Below are 14,344 nucleotides of genomic sequence, written 5' to 3'. Positions count from 1 at the left end.
GAGTCCTGGGCTCCTTCTCCTTTGCCAGGCTTGTGGGAGCCCAGTCTGTTTTCTAATCTACCTGGAAAAGCTTGTGGTGGAGGTGAGTTTTCTGAAGCTGCTCAAGAGCTGAAGGAAAATGGCTTTAGGAACTGGAAGCAGAGTGGTTGCAGTGGGAAAATGCTCAGCAGTGGCCTGGGACATTTGGAAGGGAGCACTGGGTAGTTTTCATGAGACAGCCAGGGTCCTGGGGTTGTAGAAAGCAGGGGAAGAAAAGAGGATGCTCAGAATCATCCAGTGAGCAAAAATTGTCTTTCAAATAGGCTTTTTTGCTCTCAACTTTGGATTAGAAATATTCTTGGTTAGCAGCAGCAACAACTTTTTATTAGTCAGTCGATGTTTTGAGAGTGACAGAACCTAGGCATAGAAAATACCTGATTCCAATGTTCAGCCTTGGCTAACATGTTTAATAGTAGAATATGGGAGTGAGATGTGTGGGCAAGGGGATACAGATCATATTTTCCTTCCTTTACTCTGATATCCTGATAAACACCCCTAGGCTTGGAGGAGAGATTAAAATCCACGAAGACAAAAGAAGAGTGATTCAAGCGTGACCGGTTTCTTTCACAGATGTGAAGGGGGCTGGCCAAGAGGCACAAGGCAGCCAATTTTCAGCTCTGACAGCTGCCGAGGTCATCAGCTTCCTAACGGCACCCCTTAATTCCTCTGAGGCCGGGGTGTCCTTTGAACTCAGTGGTTGTCACACTTCGAAAGCTGAACTGAGAAGGGGAGAAACCTGCAAATTTTGCTGGCCACTGAGTACACAATTACCAGGCTATTAAAACCTTAGGCTTAGGACTTAGGGTTCTCCTGTCTTCTCTGACCTACAAACCAGTAGTTGCTCCTAGATGACTTATACACACACTCACACACACACGCACACGCACACACAAACACACACACACGTGCTGTGTGTGTGTTTGTGTGTGCGTGTGCGTGTGTGTTGGGGTTTATTCATGAGATAGAAAAAAGGAATGGTATTTATATGCTAAGAGCTTCAAGGATGGCAGCAGTACTTTTCTGAGAAAGCCTAATGCTCTAGTTCAAAGTATGCTTACAGTGGGAGAGAAGACGGTAGAGCTGAGAAAGATTTTCTGTGAGGGACTTTTGTCATGGCTGGATCTAAGGGCTTGGTGAGAGCAAGGAGCCTGAGAAATGCGGGTGGTCTTTCATTCTCCTTTTGAAGGGGTTTCATATCCTGGGGATTCACTGGTCCAGCACGTGTGGAGCTTCACCTCCAGTGGGTGAGAGAGGAGCGGTGCTGTCTTCACTGCTCTAGACCCAAACCACTTGATATGAGGTAATGTTAGGGCAGATTCAGACCTGAGAAGTCTGCATTAGTAGGAAACCACCAATAAAAGCAACATGGTGGTTAAGAATGGCACTTGGAAAACTTCAGTGTAGTAGGATAGGGCATAGTCCATTATTTGAAAATTATATGTAAAAAGCTATATTACATCAGCAATAAACGATGAGCAACATGTGAATGTTGTTTAGGATTGTCATTAGGTAAAGCCTGAAACATTTAAACTAACATGAATTAGAATTTTCAAAATCCTTAATCTGTAGAGAGTAATTTAGTTTAAGTGGTTGGCAATTCCTGTTAAGAGATATAAAATAGTATCGTTCAACCAAACTTTTAACTTTTTTTTCTTTTCATTGCTAGTTCATAGTTATCTATATTTTGCTATGATACCAGATGCAATTTAATACTTATTCTATGTACAAGATACACCCTGGAGTCACTCATAACTAATGAGAGGCAAGAGGTCCTACCTGGACTGCAACAGCTGGATTCCTAGTATCTTTGCCCTCATGGTTCAGGAGTGCTGAGCTCCCTTCTATTCTCTGTCCACTTTGTGACTGCTGCGGAATGGAGTATGGAAGATAGCACATCACAAAAGCCACCAATGTCACACTCTGCCTAATACAGCATGAGAGTGCCCTATACAGAGAGGCTGCTGCTCACTTGTCCATGTATTCATTTGTTCAGTCTGAGACTGTGGCCCTGCTGTCCAGCACAGACAGAGGCCTGGTAGGAAACTTACTAGAGAACTTGCTCTTGGATCAGGAAGTAGCAGGGGATATAGCAGGTATTGGTGGTCATGTCAGGCAAAACTCTAGGCAGGGAGTTAGCCTGGAGCCAGTGAGTACAAGCTAGTTAAATCAGAGCAGGAACTGCAGAATGGCCAATGCCAGGAAGGTCAAGTGAGCAGAAGCACTTGATACAGAGGTGGGGGTACTGTCAGAGGCCAAAGCTTAAGTCAGGCTGAGGTGACAGAGCAGACATGGTCTGGGCAGAGACCCCTTCTGGGTTAGGAACGGAGACAGACCAACCTGACCAATAACCTGGACAGCTCCCAAATGTGGGTCTCCTGACAGTTTCCTCTGCAGTGTTCCATCCTCCTAGTGTTTGTTTTGGAGTCTTTATACTAGACTTCTTGTTAGTATAAGAGAAGAGCTTATCTTTAGAGAATAACTGTCATTACTGTTAAGCTCCACCTTAGAATAGAGGCTTCATCTTCTGGCCTGGTAGGGGCCTCTCCAGTTTGCTCATTTATTTATTCATTTATATTCAGCAAAATTATGAAATCCCACTGTATGCTCTCCTGTCTGCCAAAGGTATAATGATGAATGAGACATAGCCTTTGAATAGGAGCTGACAGTTATTGGGGGGGGGGGGGTAGACACTTAAAAATAAATTAAGATTAGCATGGGGAGAGCAGTGATAGAAATGTACATAGTAAATTATGGGAGCCCATGGGAATCACACATAATCCTGAACGATGATCATATATGGTCTCCTGGAGGGGGTGATGTCCAAGTGGTGTGTCCTAATACAGAGAGCAGTTATCTAGAGAAAGGAAGGAGAAGTAACAGGGAGATAAAACAAGGACATTGCAGACAGGGGAGCCAGCTTAAGCATTGGCCATCAAGCATAAACATCTTGGAGTGAATGAAAGGTTTTTGGAGCAAGACTTATAAGACGTAGAGGGTTAAGTGAGTTCATTTCGGCAGAAGGGAAGATCTGTTCTTATCATTAATGGTGTGTGTGTTCATCCTCTCTCTTAGATCATGCTCAGCCTGAGACCAGTACACCAACATCTCATTAAGGACATGCAATAGTGTTTTACAGTCCTCACGAGTTGGTGAGACATGGGTGTCTCTCATTTGCCCCAGCATCAAAAAATGAACAGAAACTCCTCACGTACATCTGGGAGCAATTCCTGTTAAAGGTATCTATCAACTGCTATAACCACAGCCAGGCTCCTGGAAACCCCACTGCCCTGTACTTGGTGTGAAAAGGAAGGAATAGAACTTCAGCTAGATTTTGGAGGGTATATATGGTTTTTGACTGGAGATGAGAAAAAACAAGCTCATTAAGGAAAATATATGGATAAAGCAAAAATATAGAGAAAATACGGTATAAAGATAGGAGTTTATTTGGCTGGAGTGGAAGGAAAGCTTATCCTCTGTTTTAGGAATAGAGAAAACCAGAAAGATGGGGTGGGACCAGATTACTTTGAGCACAAATGTGAGACAGTGTTGAAACCATTAATAAAAACCAGTTGCTTCTGCTTGTCTAACATAGCCACTTAATTTGTGGTATTATTGCTACTTGTGATGTTTCTTTACTTCTTCCCCATCGCACTGCCCCAGGATCATTTATTTACTCATTAATTCACTCATCTATTCATTTACTTAGGCTTCTGTAAAGAACTATTTGATGTACATCAGAGAAAACTCTTAAAAGGGAGATAACTTGAATTGCTGTTGTGTCCACCCATTTTCTTTTTTTCTAAAAAACCAATTATCTTCTTTTTATAATTTATTTTCATACAAAAGGCTGTAGGGCTTTAAATTGCCTGTGTATCTTATCATTAGTGCAGGTCAGATTTGGAATCCTGGGCTAGGCACAGCTGCAGGATTTTCTACATGTAGCTTTTCCCTTAGCTTCACTCCAACCCCTGAGCTGGTCAGCTGTCTAGACAGGCAGTACCATGTAGTTAGTGCTCAAGTACAAGGACCCCAGAAGTAGACAGTTCAGGGTCTAAATTCTATCTTTGCCCCTTATTGGCTTTGTGATCTTGGACATCACTACTTTATCATATCTGACCTATCCTAATCTGACCATATGATGTCTATATAAGACTTAAATGAAATAATGTATGTTAAGTCTTTACCTCGTTCACTCAGCCTATAGTAAATGCTCAATAAACAGGGTCTAGCTATATCATCACAAATGGGCCATTGACTACAACCCTAGAATAGAATCTAGAGAAACATTTGAGATGACTGAGGTGGAGGCAGAACAATGGTTAGAAACTATAAACCAAGTCTGCTGTCTCCCAATTGGGAGCTTTCTCTAATATACACCAACCCATAACCTCATCTGTGGCAAAATTTAATACTACTGCAAATGATGTGGGGAATCCTCCTCTGTCATATAGTCCCCTATTCTAGAGCAAATGAGTATTTACCTGAGCAAAAGACACATAATTAGCTCAGTCCTCCGAATGAAAGAGGAAGTATGAATAAAAGGGAACTATTATAAAGATCCCACAATAAACTTTCCTTGAAAAGCTCCCAAATTACACTAGTGATTCTACAGTTGTCACAGGAGATGGAAGAACACTTGAAAATCATTGCTTCTTAGTCAGAGAAGATAAGGAATATTTGCTGGTCTTTCCTTGTATGCCTTCTCTCTGGGTTTCCCTTTGTCTCTCTCATATCCACCTATCCATCTATCTGTCTAACTGTTTATCTACTCAGTCCCAAGTTTTGAACAAGGGCCACAAATCCTAAAGCTGAGGCTGTCCTACTTTTGAGATGTAGGACATAATCCTTGATGGAAATGACCGCTCTTTTCCCTGATCCTAGAGCTCAGGTTATCATCCCTCACTTAACATTGACTGCCTGGCCTGGTGGATTTTCCTCAAGATATTCATGTCTTCACAGCTAGATTCTATGCTTTCCAAGAGCACAGAGACCTACCTTCTTTATCTCACCAGCACTGCCTAGCCCAATGTCTTGTGTGTATCAGGGCTCCCTACCTTGAGGTTTGGCTTAGATTGGGGTACTTAGTCATCCTTGCCACAGAGACAGGACCAAGGCACCTCAAGGCAGAGTCATGATGGTGTCACTAGCCATCCTTGGAGTAACTCTTTCTCAATGGTACAGAAGTGTGTATCCCACCTGTGCAGGGGCAACAGTTATGTGCATTGAGGAGCGTGCTCTTGTAATCTCCTTGTTATCCATCTTTGCTTATCCTAAGAAATAAGAAGATACCTTATTTCTAACAAGGTACACTGATAGATAAAATTCCTTATGTACTCCTTCCTCCTTCAAGATATTCATGTTAAATTTTTTTTCCAGTTTTATCGAGACATAATGGAAATACATCCCTGTATAAGTTTAAGGTGCATAAGATGATGGTTTGATTTACATATATTGTGAAATGATTACCACTATAGGTTTAGTTAACATCTCTCATCTCTTTTGTATACAATAAAAAGAAAAGAAAAACAACCTCATTGTGATAACAACTCAGGATTTACTCTTTTAACACCATTCCAATGTGTCATACAGTGGTGTTAACTGTAGTCATCATATTGTACATTACATCCCTAGTACTTATTTATCTTATCACTGGAAGTTTGTACCTTTTGTCCACCTTCCTCCAGGATGTTCACATTTTAACTGGTGAAAAAGTCCCTGTTGAGTTCAGGCAAATAGGTGGAGTGATAATTATGGAAATTGCAGGTATCAGCAATGCTTTTCTTTTGGGGTGGCAGTATGTAGGTGTAATATGAGAGTGACAGCTGTAAGATGGCCAGGGAAGTGAATCTTTATGCAATTTCTGAATTGATACCTGTGAGTGACCAGTTTCTCTGATAAGACACCCAGAGGGGTTTCCTTTTTGAGTCATGTTTTGACTTTTTTTAATGGTATTCTCATCCTTGGCAGTTAAAGTTTCTTGACCTTTTGCTGGATTAGTAAGGGATTGAGTGGGAAATGTAAGGTGTAGTTTTTCTAGTATCTGTGATTATTTTTTCTGTTCTAGGATACTAAAGAAAGACTCCCTTCTTTTTTTCCCATTTAATCCCCTTCCTTAGCTAGGCATGTTCAGCTTTTGGCTGACTTCTCCTTTCTAGGATTATGATGTTTCCTGGCACAGGTCGAAGAGCACTTGATTAGGTCTAAGATAGCAGCTGGCAAAGCACCCTGAGTATAGTCAGTTTATTTTAGAGTTTGAGTTATTTTGTTACCCACTCTGAGCTCTGTCTTCTTCTGGAGGGAGTTCACGATCTCTATTCGCTGACGTGACATTTCCCTGCCCTTTCCTTCATTCCAAGCCCTTCTTTCTGTCATTCATAACTCTGATTCAAGAGTGACCTACTTGTGTTTGGATTTTTATTCCTCCGCATTTTACAGTGACATCTTTACTTTGATATATAGAATCATCCATCTTTAAAGAATTTCCCTGGTGTTCCTGTTTCTTCTGTGGAATATAATTCCACATTCCACTTCCTCCCCTCTCTCCATGTTTTCTTCTCATAAAGTCTCTTTCATGACCCTGTCAGGAATGCTTTGCATTTTCCTGGCTGGTGACTACATTTTCACCTTACTACCTGATCCTATATTCATCCCTCCTCTTTCAGTGGGAACCAGTGCTACTGCCTTTCTGAATTATTTGACGTTCCCTAGAAACACCATACCCTTTCATGACTCTGAACAGGTTGTCTGTCTGCTTGGAATTTCTTTTAGGTCCTTGTTTTTTTTTTTTTTTTCCTGCAGCTATAACTTCCCTCCTCACTTGATTCCACTGGGGCATTCCCTATCTTTGTGAACCTCCAAGTCTTACATGGTTGTCTCCTTTGAGATTTTTTTTCAACCCTCTCCTTAATGTCATATTATTTCCTTAACCCTTAGTCCCTGATAGAATATTTCTCTACTAGCACTTATCCCAGGATATTTTAATAACATATGTACCTGTCTGTTTATAGAGCAAAGACCTTTCCTTCTTCATCTCTACACTGAGAAAGCTAGTCCACTCAAGTCCATGAATGAATAAGTGAATGAATTAAGGTGGCCCACCAGTGAAATCTGACTGTCTTGTTGGCTTCTTAGTGATGGGGTGAGAATTATAAGGGAGAAGGAAGCTTTGAGTCCTGGTTCAACTCCCATTACTTCCATGTAAGTTTTTCTCTAGGGCTAGAAGTAAAGTCTCTGGATTTCCAGAAGCAGACAATTTGTTAAAAATAAATTAGTTGAAAACACATTGGACAAAGTAACAAGTTGGTCAGAATTGACCACATGGCCAAAAATTCCTGAAATTTTCAATTCTTTGGAGTTTTATATATTGACAAATTTTTGTATATCATGTGGTTAATATTGTGATGTTATACATACTTTTAAACATTATTATCCATATTTAGGAATCTTCAGAGGTATAGGTCAGTTTGTGAAGTTTGAGAATTCTTATAACTTTGTATTCAGGTTTAACATTTTTCTTGGGTGCAGTAAAATTATCTTTATATGATTCAGTGGTTATAAACATTGGAATTATTCTTTTGCCCTATTCCTGTTAAAAAATTAAATTTTAGCCATAGGTAAGAGTCACATAATTAAAACATTTCTGAATAAATAGAGATATATTTGATTGAAAGTGACTTAGAAATTTTTAAATGTCCAACTTTGAGAAAGGAACAAGTGTTAAAAATGGTTGGGAAAGGCAAGGGACTGGGCCCCCTTACTCTTACTCCTGAGGTGGACCTTATGACATGCTTGTGGAACCTAAAGGAAGCCTAGTTTAAAAACCAGTGACTATGCATTTTTGCATTTGCATTTTGCAGCTGCAAAAGCTAATATCCAAAGAAGGCAAGTGAGCCACAGCTCAAATTTAGGTTTTCTTTCTCCTATAAGGAGGAAACCTGCCTTGACTCCAGACTTAGTTTTTCTGAGAGGGGAAAATGTGTATTTTTACTGCACTGGATGTGAATACGGTGGATTTATGTTTGTCCAGAGAATGTTCTTCAGGCCCCTATACAATTTTTTGAGTAAGTGGTCACTCTGTATTGGATGCATGCCATCTTGGAAGCAGGGATGTGCCCCGGTCATGGATAAAGTACATCCTTGGGAGTTCACACATGTGACTTTTCAAGTTTGTTTATTGTTTTCGAGTTTATTCTTAGGACAACCCTGTAGACTAAATTCATGTGAATCATGTCAACTGTCTGGGCCTCAGTCTCTTCCTTTTAAAATAAAATTCTTCGATGTTAGGGGATATGAGACACCTCCATTGGCTGAGTACTCTCTTTATAAAGTGTCTTATTCCATTTCCCTAGCACAGAGGGATACATAACCAGTCTTCCCAGTTCAAGTTGTTTTACATGAAGGGGCAAAAATTCATTTTGTTATAAAGAAAATTAAGAAAAATTGATTTGTAAAGGAACATGGATTTCATCTTTTCATATTAGGCTGGCTGTGGAATTCTCTGGAATCTGAATGGTGCTTCCATTCATTCTATGTGTATAATGAGTGGATATACATTGTGCCAGGGACTAGAGTTAAAGAGATGAATAAGACTCAATCCCTGACCTCAAGGTCAGGTATCTCCCACATTCTTGTGGGAGAGAGATGCTTATAAACAAATGTAATCTTTAGAATCAGGATAGAACATTCATAGGACAGTGATAAAAATAACTACTTTACATGCATTCTTTCTTCAAGTCCTTTCAACTATTATACCCATTTAATAGATGAGATAGATAAGGAAGTTAGAGACTTTCCTAAGGGTATTACCACTATTAAGAATGAATTAGATGGTATAGACTTTAGGCACTGGGATCCTAGTAAGGAAATTATTGCAAAGATTTGTGGTGACGGTGTGGGTTTGAATTTAGCAGAGGCTGTGGGCATGATGGGTGGGACAAGCCTCAATATGCTGCCTTGCCTTATTTCCCTTTTAAAAGGTTCTTTCTAAAACCCTCTTCCTCATAAGTCACCATGTGGATACAGACTATTATTTATTGGATCAAGAATGGATGCTTAACATTTGTGACAACATGGATGAACACGGAAGCTAAGTGAGATAGGCCAGACACAGAAGGACAAATACTACATGGTGCTGCATATAAGAGACATCTAAAATAGTCAAATTGAGAGAAGTAAAGGGTAGAATGGTGGTTTCCACGGGGTTTGAGAAGGGGACAATGGGAGACACTGGTCAATGGTACAAAGTTTCAGTTATACAAGATTAAAAAGTTCTAGAGATACTGATATTATAGTGTCTATAATTAATAATACTGTATTATATACTTAAAAATTTGTTTAGGGAGTAGATTTTATGTCCTTATTACATAATAATAATAATAATAATAACAACAACAACAACAACTACAACAATAATACTAAAGAGAGCAAGAGAACACCTTTGGAAGTGATGGGTATGTTTATGTCATGGATTATAGTAATGGTTTCATGGATGTATATGTATCTCCAAACTCACCAAGTTGCATACATTACATATATACAGGTTTTTATATGTCAATAACACCTCAATAAAATTGTTTAAAAATAATGAGTGCTTAATTTAAGAATAGCCCAACTATAGACTTGACTAATGGCCAGTAAGAGTCCTGCAAAATAGCCTGAAAAAGTCATGGCAAAAAAGCCATTGCCAGTGGATGTGGTTGAACAATTAGATCTTGTGACTTAAGGTATTATCTGTCCTTGAGACATGGAGAAAGAGTTAAATATTCAGAAGCCGAAGTGAAAGTTGAGTGACTATAGAGTCAAGCAGAGTCACTACGTGGTAGACCAGTGGGCTGTGATCAATAAACTCCTGATGGCAAGACACCTTGGTCACTAGAGGCATATTGGATCCTGAATGAACTTCAGGTTCCCTAAACAAGTTCTGATCACCACAAGCCTGGCTTTGTGGCCAAATCTCATGGTCAAGATTCTCATCATCTTTTATCCCTACTACACGTTATCCCCAAATCCTCTTCACCTGAAGTAAACCAAAACAGTTAATCTAATATTGGTTGAGAATAGGAACCAAATTTGGAAAATTTTCTATTTTTATCATTATTGGTTATTTTCAAAAGCTAGAACTATTGGAAGAGAGAAAACCACTACATTTTGTAATAAACCACACAAAACCAAATCTGACACATGTGGTTTCAAACCATTCAGAGTTTGAATTTCCAGCAAAATGAAGGAGGCAATAGACGAAAGAAATACCAGAGAATATAACAACCAGAAGCATAAAATGGAAAATGCATCACAAGAAATTAAAATAACTAGTATGGTTTGAGGAAACCACAATTGAACTCAGTAGGAACTGTTTTTGTTTCTCTCCCTTAACATGTATTTGCTACTGCAGATTAACAGCCTCCATTTGGGGAAGAAATGGCCCTGAATCATTGTTCCATTTTAGGAACCACAGGTGTTGTTGTACACATTCTGTTTATAACCTTAGGGGTGAGTGAAAAAACAAAACCTATCCCCCAACCCCCCCAAAAAGGCAGCAACCACGGACCAGAATGAGCTTTGCCAACATTTCCTTCTTGATCATTCCTACACATCAGACACACAATGGCATGATAATAAGCACAAAGTTCCAGTGCTATGTGGAATGCCAATTTTAAATAAGAGTGAGGACATGCGTGTGTGTATGCATGTATATGGGAAAAAGAATTAAAAAATTAATGTGACTAATCTACTCATGTCTTGCATATTAAGTAACTTTCAGAATTCACCTCATGGAAGGGGCCACTAGTTCTGAAGAATGTAGATTAATAAGCCTCCTTGCTTAAAAAATGAGCTTCAATATTTGTGCGAATCATAGAGTCAAAAGAAAAAATCGATGGGCTATTGACTACTGGGGATGATCACATTCATTTTGCCCTTTGTGGTTGGTGAAATCCATGCTGCAATTACAGAGACAGGCTGGCAGCAAAGAGCCTCAGTCGGGCTTTCAGCTCCACATTAATCCAAAACTCCCCATTTTAATGCAGATATAGATTGCTGCGAGTCAATAGCTGACTGCTTGAATTGTGAAGTAGCAGTTCCATGAGGATCTGGCAGGCCAGAGCTTACAGTATTTGGGAATTTCAAAGCTTTGCTCTGTGAACTAGTGTAGCTAAGCCTTGAGGGGAGCTGCAGTGTGCTGATGTTGTTGAAAAGATCTGTCTTTGGGATCTAAAACACAGATTATAGCAAATTCAAGGTGGGTGGGTCATAGAATCATAAGATTGTAGAGCTGGGAAGGACCTCAGAGGTCGCCTGGTCCAGCTCTTTCCTTAAAGATGAGGAAATTGAGGTCCTTAGAGGTTAACTAACTTGCATGTGGTTACACAGCTAGTCTGCAGAGGACCCTGTACTAGAAAAAGAGATGTATCCTCCTGGGCTTCCTGCTACTCTACACAGGCTATGAAAAAATAAAAACTCATTTTATTTACTAGATCACACACATGTGCATATGCAATAGATGCTTGACTGAATAGATTTCATTTAATCCATTTTTAATATTCAACAATCCATTAAATAAGGTACTGAGGAAATCCTTTTCATCACTAGGAGTATGTAGGTAGCTATGCCAACATAAAAAATAATCTGTAACATGTTACAACTGAGGAAAAGGTTTGAAGGAAAAGGTGTTTGAAGTATTAAAAGGGACAAAATTTTTTAAAAGATGTTTTGTAAGTGGTAAGGCACTATATTTATGTTAGAGTAAAGGGCTATTTTATTTTTATTTTTTTATTTTTATTTTTTTTTAATATATGAAATTTATTGTCAAATTGGTTTCCATACAACACCCAGTGCTCATCCCAAAAGGTGCCCTCCTCAATACCCATCACCCACCCTCCCCTCCCTCCCACCCCCCATCAACCCTCAGTTTGTTCTCAGTTTTTAACAGTCTCTTATGCTTTGGCTCTCTCCCGCTCTAACCTCTTTTTTTTTTTTCCTTCCCCTCCCCCATGGGTTTCTGTTAAGTTTCTCAGGATCCACATAAGAGTGAAAACATATGGTATCCGTCTTTCTCTGTATGGCTTATTTCACTTAGCATCACACTCTCCAGTTCCATCCACGTTGCTACAAAGGGCCATATTTCGTTCTTTCTCATTGCCCTGTAGTACTCCGTTGTGTATATAAACCACAATTTCTTTATCCATTCATCAGTTGATGGACATTTAGGCTCTTTCCATAATTTGGCTATTGTTGAGAGTGCTGCTATAAACATTGGGGTACAAGTGCCCTAAAGGGCTATTTTAAAGCACACTTTTTTGGGGGCAGATTTCCATTTCAGGCAGTGTTAGTACTTACATCAAACTAGACTGAATCTACTGAGAAAGATGAATAGTATCTTTCATCTCTCCATCATCAGCAAATAGCATAGTGCTTGGCATGTAGTAGATGCTTAGTAAATATTTGCTGAATATTGAATGTTGTATATCAAAATCCATATTATAAGCCCTTGCACTTAAAGTGTGGTCTCTGGTCCAGCAGCATTGACATTGTCTGGGAGATTTTAGAAATGCAGAATCTCGGGCCCCATGCCAGACTCAATGAAGCAGAACCTGCATTTAACAAGGTGCTTATTAGCAGGCTCATTAAAATCTGAGATACCTTGCAATAAGCTATGCTGAACCACATTTCCAATTGCTCAAACCTTTATTATAATCAGTTTAGGTGTAAAGTCTGCATATTAAATGAAAATTGTGAGTGGCCAAAATTATCCCTAAATGAATGGCCCTAAAATCATCCACACACAAGGAAAGGACAGTGTGTGTGTGTGTGTGTGTGTGTGTGTGTGTGTGTGTGTGTGTGTGTGTTGTCCCTTAGTTAACTGATGGAACAGTGAGTGGGTTTACATTTCCCATCTCATTCCTAATAGGAGTATGTTTTCAAGCAGAATGGCACCATTTAAATAATGATTTCTCTCTCTTCCTAACTCATATAATTTGAGTTTAACTCACTTATGATAAAGACTCCACTGTCCATGGAAAATATTTCTTGTAAGTACAGTGGTGTATTTCTTAGTATTATGGCCAGAATACATTTCTTTGCCTGGTTAACCAAGTTCAGTTATAACAACTAGTCACATTGAAATCCAAGATTTTCACCCAGTTATGCTGCACTTTACTGGACAGTTATAGTATACACATCTTTCAAGTGGAATTTTGAAACAGAGTGATAAGGGCATGAATCATCACTCTCTCTCTCACAACACCTTTAATACCAGTGGGCTTTGTGGGTTATTTATGGCCTGAGTAGCTCCCTGGATGCCACACATATCTCAAAACTGGCAGAGAATGGCCTTGGATCAGGGAGCTCTGACTCTGAATCCTGTGCTCCTTTCTTAAGTATCTATAGAAACTGAGCTGATGCCTGAGTGACGACCTGGGCTCCAGCAAAGAGCTTTATCATAGGTTTTTCTGTCTTCTTTCATGATCCCACAACAGAAAATCTCATTTGAGCTGAGGCTGAGATAAGGGCCACATAAGGTGAGAGGATCCCCCTGCCCTGTTCCTGTCCTGAGTCATCTTCTACTCTGTTGTTGCTGGCTTTGTGACCTGTACTGAAATACTTTGAGAAGGCAGGCATATGGTTGATGGAGTGGGGTCACCTGTCTTAGCAATGGGATGGTTAGTTTTCAGCCACTTAAAAGGGATGTCCTAGCAGCAATCAGCTTACTTTTACTAGCTTTAAAATGAACTCAGGACTCTCTGGGCTTCTATGGAGAGCAATGAATTTGCCCTGCAGAGAAAGTACTGGAAGGATTGATCAGGAATAAAAGGGGTTCTTCAAGGGCATGTCTGATCTCTGTGGCTGCTGCCCCCGTGTTTTATCCCCATCCTAGTCTTCCATCTCTGACCTGCTCTTTGTGCCTTTTTATTTTTCAGGCTCAGTCACTTTGTAAAGTCTCCCTCTTGTCTTCCCTTCTCATGCCTACTTCTTTAATTCTCTAATAAAAGATTTATGCAGTCCTGGCTGAGCGTACTCAGTAGTGGCAAGCAAGTTGTGTTTATAAGGGGATAGCTACAGTAGTAACTCTCTATGGTGTTTCTATTGTTTACATGAGAATAATTCACCAGATCAGCAAACAGACCAGCTGGAAATCTCTTGCTTTATGACAGAACAGATCAGTTCAAACTGTACAGTTTACTGGAACATACTGCTGGGAAGCCTAGCTCGGCTTCGAAGAAAGCCGCTTTGGTTCCCACTGGTGCTGACCAGTTCATCTCAACAACTTGCTTTTAGACACAAGCATATAGCCTGAAAAAAGGATCAAAAT

The sequence above is a fragment of the Acinonyx jubatus genome, chromosome B3, assembly GCF_027475565.1.
Source record: "Acinonyx jubatus isolate Ajub_Pintada_27869175 chromosome B3, VMU_Ajub_asm_v1.0, whole genome shotgun sequence".
NCBI classification, from domain to species: domain Eukaryota; kingdom Metazoa; phylum Chordata; class Mammalia; order Carnivora; family Felidae; genus Acinonyx; species Acinonyx jubatus.
The sequence above is the reverse complement of the archived record's forward strand: the minus strand, read 5'-3'. Positions refer to the sequence as shown.